This window comes from Populus euphratica, unplaced genomic scaffold (genome assembly GCF_000495115.2).
Source record: "Populus euphratica unplaced genomic scaffold, PopEup_1.0 scaffold247.1, whole genome shotgun sequence".
NCBI classification, from domain to species: Eukaryota; Viridiplantae; Streptophyta; class Magnoliopsida; order Malpighiales; family Salicaceae; genus Populus; species Populus euphratica.
Genome location: NW_011500129.1, coordinates 237,538 through 246,672, shown reverse-complemented (window position 1 = coordinate 246,672; position 9,135 = coordinate 237,538). Strand labels below are relative to the sequence as shown.

Genomic DNA, 9,135 nt, shown 5'->3' with positions numbered 1-9,135 from the left:
CATTTGTGTCCAAGTGGGAGATTGTTATGTATGGACACAAATAGTAGCTGACAGTCATATGATTGCAATGCAAGAGTCAATGGTAGGTGCCTAAATAAGGAAATTGTTGCCCACCATTGTTGACCAAAGGAAGAAGATTGTCTCCCACTTCAGCTATAAATAGAGAGTGTCATTGATAGCCGAGGATCACACGAAATAGAGAGAAACACAGAAAGAGCTTAGAGTGAGAGTTGAGGTGAGTAGAGAAGTTTTTCTCCTCTTTCTTATTTTGTTGTTTGTATTGCTTTTGAGCTTAATTAATACAAACCAGTAGCTCCGTGGAGTAGGTAAGTTGTCAAACCACGTAAATTAATGTGTGTTTAAATACTTGAATGTCCTGACAGTAGGGGTGCTAGAAAGTGCTCCCGAATAGTGCAAAGTAGCTGTTGCAGTCATGTTGTCTACTGCGATTGGAGCATCCATGAATGGGGAGGCTGCAACCAAGTACTTGCCGGTATTTTTGTTAGTTGTGACGAGGACATTGGTGGTCTGTCCTGGGGCAATTAGTACTGTACTAGTTTTGAAAGGTTTAACGTAGGTGGCATCAACTTCCACAAGAGTAAGCTTGTGCCCTGCAATTTTGAAGAAGAGCTCTTCGTTGAGTGCAGCATTGATCAGCCGTAGCATGTAGGTCTTCCCACTTTCGACTGGCAATGTGAAACCGCCTGCAAGAATCGAAGAACATTCTTGTGTAAGCTTTTTAATATAGTGAAACCATGATAACGGGAACCTTAGTATTAAATTTAAGGCCATGCCAGTTAAATACCGAGTGAAGGACAAGCTGAGACAGCTCCTGGATGCCCATTAATTGTGGGAGCATCAGAGACATTGGTGCTAATCCTGATTTAAGAGCTTCATTGATCACAGCTTCAGTGTCTGATTTCCACCATTCGGCTGCAATATAACGTAACCAAATTAATGCAGAATTGCATATTTAACAACTATGAATCTTATACTAGGAGTTATGGTTTGAACCATATTCTTATCAACTCGAGAATTGCTCTAGTTATGTTGAAACAATAAATTTGTACGTCTTTCGCACCTAAGACAACAACAAATTCCTTGTGGGGAGCTGGGAATGGGTAGGGGACACCAAGCTTAGGCAAGACAACTATGGCACCGTGGACAGTGGCTCTTAGCCAGAGAATATGTGCATGCCAAAGAAGTGTGCCTCTCTGGCCTGTGATTGTGAAATTGTAGACATAACTTTGCCCTGTCTGAATGGGGCATTGCGTAATGTTCGCTGGTCCATCAGCCCAGCCCGTTCTTAATTGCCTAATGCCATGACTGCCAAATACCAAGAAAAAACTACATCAGAATCTTTCATGATTAATTAGAGGATGAATTTTATTTAGTATCTTACCAGTGGATAGACACATTATATTTGATATGGTTAATGACTTTTACAAGAACTGTATCATCTTCTGGGGCATGCAGAGTTGGTCCTGGGAATCGGCCATTGACGGTAACAATCGGCTTGCTTGAGCATAGTCTGGTAGTATTTTTCATCACCACCTGTTGAAATGATAGGAGAAATCAAGCTCATTTCTACATCAAATGTATATAATTCAAAGGTCACGACAAAATTGTCCAAGTTGTTATAGTGTTTGTAGCCAATTCTGTCACTATAACTCTGCATGTAGTCTGTTGACGGTTTAAGATCTTACCATTACTGTCCAAATAATTAATTTTCATTACTAAGTTGGCCCAAATATTAAATAATTTTGTCTGACTAGCTAGTTGTGTTAATGTATAAATGGATAGCGAGAGCTTTTTTCTGCAAATACTTTCCAATAAAGTAAGAATGAGAACAAATTTTCCATTACAAAACTCTAAGCTTCAATTTGAATCATAGTTCTCTGATAATGAAGTGCATTTTGAAGAAAATTTTCAATGTGAACTGGACTAGTCAAGACCGCAAGCTCGAGCATTTCGAGCTTCGGTCACTAATGACGGCGTGCTATAGCCTTTTAGCTGCAAAAATGCTAGACCATATCCAAGTTTGTTCTATAAAAATAATATTAACAACGCAAACTTACATTAAATTTGTAATGCCGAACCCTGCATTCGACCAAAGCAGGGAAGAGGCTGACATCAAGAAGCATGAAACGGAACCACGAGGACCCCATTTTTGCTGACTTTCTGATCATTCCCTTTCAATCTCTCTCTCGCTATCGATACACTTCTTTCTTTCAAGCTTGTTGCATTCATCTGCAACTGACTACCTCAACCTTATAAAGGGATTAGGGAAATTGTTGCCATGTCGTTTTTCTCAGTTAGGTTAGTTGGGTGCACATTCTTGGAGAACAAGATTTTGAATCCTAATCTCGATGGATTTCTTACGTGCTACATAAAGTACTCCTGTTCATGGTTCTACGTAGATTTGGAAGCAAACTATGAGCTTTCATTTGTTAGGAACTTTACATGGAAGTTTGATTTTTTTGCTGTGAAATGATTAAATTAGGTGCCCACTTCCTACATATTGATCCTCTTGTCCTACTGTCTACTCCACTAGTTCCATAAAGTATAAGAAATACGGGATAAAAAGAACATTTGGTCAACTCAGCATCAGGCAAGTCACCTAAACTAATCACCATTTGCATAAAGTTGCCCTTAAAGTTTCTTTCGTTTTGGTACTTTCTAGGACATGGAATCCCAATTGAGCTAACTAACATTAGCTAGGAACAATGTCTAGTTATGTGATTCGTTCTTTGAGGCAATCCAAGAGTTTAATGTAATTTGGGGTATATATATATATATAAATGAATTCAAGGGTATAGATTAAAATGTTCAGGGATCAAAGTAAAAAAAAAAAAATTAAGAGTCAAAGTGTAAAAAATTGAAATTTGAAAAGGTATCTACTTAAACTTTCTCTTGAGTACTCGGTTAAAGTGTGGAGTGGATGTTCATAATATCCATTTTCTGTTTTGACTGTGGTGTGCAACAATTAGTATAGGATTTTATGAATACATAAACAATAAAAAGTTATTCAAATGTACATCTAACTCAAAAAAATTATAATTTTTTATTTAATTATTAAATTAAACTTAAATTTTATAAATAAATTCCTGATAAAAAATTAAATTAATCGAAAACAATATTATCTTGTTGGCCTAAAACTTGTTCCAAATACCACTCTAAAAGCCCTAAAAATTATCTTTGAAATTTCATATTATATTTTAAATTTTTTTCTTGATAATTTTGGATTTTAGCTTTATGATCTTTTTGGATTAATTATTTTCTAGTTATTTACAAATATTTAGGTATTTAAATCTATCATTTCATATTTTAGAAGAATTTTGTTAATTAAAACAACAAACTTGCACCTTTGATTGTGTTTTGTATGGTCTTAAGGTTTAGATACATATATTAACTCAAATCTATAGCTTTCTTTGTGTCAGAATGCCTAGCTCAGAAATGCGTTTGATTTTAGAATTGATTTATTGATTTCATTTCATCCAAAATTCATGATTTTTATGGGATATACTAAACTTTCGAGACCAAAAACTAAAAATATTGGTTATGTTTTGAAATAATTTTTTATTTCACTTTATTAAAAAAACATGACCAAATTCAGTGAGATTTTATTCAAGTAGAGTCTCCTATACTGCTATCAAATTGACACTTGGTGTGTGTGTGTGTATATATATATATTAGTTTTAAAAGTGTATTTATTTTAAATTCAATAGCAATTAGTGGACGAATAATATATTAAAATAATGATCTTAACTTTACAAATACATAATTCAATATGATTTTTTTCAACAAAATTTCTTCTGTTTCCCAATAAAGGGTATTCAAAAGTTATCTAAAACATCCCGCTTTCATTATATTTTAGCACGGCCGGTCCATGATTATTTATCCAGTGGTTGTCTTAGAAAGTCCTAATCTCTTTTAGGTCATAGAAGTTTCTGCAGATGCAAAAACAGTAACTACACACATCTTGCTGATTTTCCACCATACTTTTCAGCTCCAGCTTTAGGGCAAATTACTAATTATCCGGCGCTTGAGGTCTTGAAAGCCTTCGCGATGACCCAAATATTGCTTTCCATGTTCAACAACAGATGTCGAGAGCTTAAGAACCAAAAAAACAGGGGGGCGGGCAGACGGATGGGAGGGTAAAGCTCGGCAGGCCTAACACTGTTCCTCGAGGCATTGCTTGCAATCCTCCTCCATGGGGATGGCCCAGTATTACTTGCAGGTCTCCTGATGGATGCCGGACACGCACCAGGTCCTCCTTTTGACGGTAATGTGTTTTTTCCTGGCTCATTATCATTACTAACAGCCACGCATCATTAGATCAATTTCAATAGAATGCTAGCATGTTAGATCACTAGAGGAGATCATTTGCTGCTCACATTTTGCTGCTTGTTCACTGTTTAAACCAGCTCTAAATCACTCTGCTAAAAGACGAGTTTGCTGAGTGCATAAACTTTCACAATTTGGTTGAGCTCAACCCTCCATCCATGACATGATTAAATGCCATTACAAATTAAATTCATAATTATATATAAAGCACGAATTCTATGTCAAACCATTTGATTCAACCCTAAAAAAAATTTTAAACATAAAAGACTAAAATAAGAATATTAATACCTGTTTTATTACCTTTTACATATAAAATTAATTACAAAATGTATTATTTAAAATAGGAATTTTAATGCATAGTTTAATATACCATTTCCATGTTGAAATTATTAAATTATTACCCTTTTGACTTAAAATAAGTTATGAAATTATTAAAATAAGGATACTTTTACCAACGGATCCAAATGGATATTTTTTTATATATACAGTAATTACCTTGTTTTATAGATAATAAATATAATATAAATATTATCAAACTTAATCTGAAACTAAATCTAAACTCAACCCTATACATATATAAGTATGTAACGTACGATATGTATATATGTATGGCACGTTAGGAATTATAATGATCCACTAGGTTAATACAATATATAATGTAGCCAATCAATGACTACAACTATTTTTTTTTTTTTGGTAATTGAATTAAAATAAGTTCTTAACCTAGGCTTAATAGAATATTTTTAACAATAAAAGATATTAAAAAACTTTTAAAAATATAAATTCTAGAAAAAATAAAATTAACTTTCATACGTTTGTGATCTATTTTAATATATTAAAACTCAAACTTAAAAAATATATATATAATAAAAAAAGTTTTTTTTTCCTTACAAAAAACCCTAATGAACATGAAAAATTGTATATGTTTAGAAGTAAACAAATAAATTTAAAGATAAAAAAAAATATGATTCCTTTTGTTCTCAAAATGTTGTCCTTTTCTTTTTCTCTTTACCAAACACTTTATTTGATGATTAATATACTAAAAACCAAAAAACAATTAAACAAACATTATATGAATTACCTATATAACACGCTATAATAAAAAAAATTTCCATTTTATATTATTGTTGTGTTGAAGTAAGTATTTTAACTCCGCATAAAACTAATTCATTTAAAAGGGAAAAAAAAAGGAAGTTAGAAATTTATCAAATCATGACTTGTTTGAAAGCTAAGAAGATATTTTGTCATGTGAAAAGTTCCACCGAATAGATAATAATTAGCCATTAAAAATAATTATTTTTTAAAAAATATTATTGAATATATGAAAGCAATAACACTGACAAAAAGAAAAATTAAAACAAGTGATGATTTTACTAAATATCACCTCACACAATATTATTCATTGCAATAATATTTTTTTAAATTTATGTTTTTTTTAATTTAATTATTTAACATTTGATTTGCTAGAGATTGGGTTTCATAATGTCTTGTGTTTTCTTTCTATATAGTTATCCTAATCTCCTAAGTCATATTGCGGGGTTAACAAATTAACCTAGTTGATTTCAAGTTTTTCTTTTTGTTTTTCTAATTAGCATTTTTTTCTCTCAGCTTAATCATTTAATATTGAGTTCATTATGAATTAGATATCATTATTTATTTTGGTTTGCTTATAAGACAATTTTAATCTCATGATCCAAGTCACGAGTTTTGCGGGTTAAATTGTGTAAACTTGGGTTGTTTTATTAGAACGGATTTTTTTTTCCAATTTCATCCGTTAACAATAGATTGATTGATAATTGAACTTCATAATTTATTTTATTTTATTTTTTATAGGTTTATGTCAGTGTCATGATTCAGGTCATGGGTTTGGAAAGTTATCCTAGATTGGCTTGGGTTGTTTTTTCAGTTTATTTTCTATGAGGTTATCATAATCCTACAACTCAGGTCATAGGTTTGATGTCTTTTTTTAATTGTTTTTTTATTTTATTTTTTAATATTATGTTTTTTTTTAATTGTTATTTTATTTTATTTTTTAATATTATGTTGATTAAGAATTATACTTCATAATTTGTTTTAATTTACTCTCTATGAGGTTATCATAGTCTCATAACTTGTGTTACTAGTTAAACATGCTAACTTGGGTCATTTTTTTAATTATCTTTTTTAATTAATTTTTTCTTTCAATTTCATTCCTGAATATTCGGTTGATTATAAATTAAATTTTATATTTTAGTTTGATTTTTTTATATGAGACTATTATGATTTTATGAGCTAAGTTATTAATTTTACAGATTAAATCTGGTTGATCTTGATCGATCTAATATTTTATTGTATTAATATCAAAAAAAGGATATGATTTTAATTTTTTTTGTTAAGTCAAATTACATTTCTCTTGATAATTTGAGTCATTTTTGGACTTACTAAGTCAATTGAATCACTTCAAATTAATCCTCATATGGTTTAATTATTTTTCTACTTAAAAAATATTAGCAATGGTTAGATATTTTTATTATATTAAAAAAATTAATTTGAATGGCACCATAAAATAAGTCAACAATCTTGTTTGATTTTCAAAGTCGTGTTGTTTGTTTTCAATAATGGTTAGTATTTGATTAAAATAACATTGACTAATACATGTTTTTTTTCATAAAAAAATAAAATAAAACATATAGTTCTATGAATAAAAATTGTTTTGCTTTTGAATCAAAGTTAGGCACCTGCTAATTTTAATTATAAGAAAATTTGATTATTGAAAGGTACAATATCTTCTTAAAGAAAAATTCACTTCCTTTAAAAACATTGATAAACATTGATTAATTATTTTATTGGTTTCCTTTAAGAGTTGTGCATTTTACATTATGACAGTTAAATCGGGATAGAGAGAGTAATATGAAAGAAATTTGGTTGCATTTGGGTTTGCATCACCGGAAATTCTAACATGAAACATTTATGAAAGGAGTTGCTCACAAAATACCATTATATTAGCAAGAGAGGCCATTTGAGATGATGAAATTGCGACTCCACAAATGTCCGAAAGAAATGATGAAAAATATTAAAGTTGTTATTCAGTAATTAAAGAATATTAAAAATATTTTAAAAGATATTAATTTTATAAATTTAGATGTTAGATTAGTTATGTTTAATAAAAATAATTTTATTGCACTTTTTCAAATAAAACAAATATATTTGTTATGTGTTTTTTAAAATTTATTTGTTATGTTGTTGATTTATTTTCAAGCCTATATTTTTTTTACCGTGTTTATTTTTAAAAGAGATTTTGGAAATTCAACAAGTTTGACATTAATCTTAAAAGGAAATTTTGTTGAGTGGAATTTCAAAGAAATTTTTATGTTAATCTAGAAGAGATTTTATTGAAATAAGGAGTTTTAAAAAAAAAAATGTTGATTCTTAAGACAGAAGAATTTTTTCAAAATAGGAATTTTGTCAAAAAAATTATATTAATTCCTAAAAATAAAAAAAGAATTTTATCAATGGAGGAATTTTATGAAATTTTTGTTGGTAATCGATAAAAATAGAAGATTTCATATAAATTAAAATATACTAAAACACTACATTAAACTAATCTTAGTTTTTTAAAAAGGTTTTGGAATGTTGGCTCATAAAAATATTTTTATTTATATTGTTAGTTAAATAACATGTCAATTAACAAACTTGCTTGAAATTTTAATAGATGTAGGGTTTTTTTTTTTTATTTGTGAGAGAGGCTTGACCAAAAATCTTGGAATTTAGAATATATTTTTTAGTATAATTATGAAGACTTGGTTATTTATAACAAAAATAAAAATAAAAATAAAAATCCATGATAACAATTTAATCTTAAAAATAAAAGATATTAAGTCATATTATTCATTCATGTACCATCCAAGCAATCAAAAACACATTTAACATTTTTTTTAATTCATAACCAAGATAGCATGTAATATTTGAATTCAAGAATTTTTCATGCACCATTATTTAAAAAACAAAGCACATTCAAACAAACTTAAAAAGAGGCATGTAAAACCAACATTAAATACAAATAAAACTCTAAAAATCATAACTTTAAATTTGTAGCCATGCATTTTTCACATATTTGACTACCATATTATATATATGTAAAAGAACAAATAATATCTATGCTTAAAAAAATCATTTTTAACTTGTGTCATGCATTTAAAAATAAAAATAAAAACCATTATTTCGCACTATTTTTTTAACTCTAAATAAAGAAAAAAAAAAGAAAAGAATCATGACTTTCCTCAAGTGTAGTTTTAGTGTAATAAAAAGGTGTCGCCTAGTGGTTATCATTGTGGCTTACCAAAAATGAAGAGTTATTATGAGTGGTTATCTTTCTCTAGGCTACGGTTTCTTCTTCTTCTTCTTTTTTTTTTCGCTTGTGTTTTTTCTTATTCTTCTTTTTCTCCTTTCTCCTTTGTGGAACTCTCTAGTACAAAATGAAACATTTAAGTGACTTAAAAATCCAACTCCTTTTTTTCCTAATAATTAAGTTTTTTTGTGTTTAGGTATAGTTTTCTCTTATTCTTTCCTTTTTTTTTTTTCCTTTCCTCTCTCTTTTATAAAACCTAGATAAGTTGGTTTGAGCTCAATCCTCCCTTTCTAAAATCTCTCTCTCTAATTCAACCTTTCTATCTTTAAGTTTATTTTTGGATGAAGGTGATTGATACTTAAAAGTGTATTTTTATCAAGGTTTTATATCATCATTTTACACTTAAAGTATGAATAACTCCTTAACTAAAGCATGTTTTATAATAATATATCTAATAATAT

The 9,135-nt window shown here is 29.1% G+C and overlaps 1 pseudogene; it reads right to left on the bottom strand.

Annotated features, from left to right (window-relative positions):
* The window catches only part of LOC105110344 (laccase-4-like), a 7,420-nt pseudogene extending 5,189 nt beyond the window's left edge, over positions 1 to 2,231 (bottom strand).
* Between the last annotated feature and the right edge of the window lie 6,904 nt (positions 2,232 to 9,135).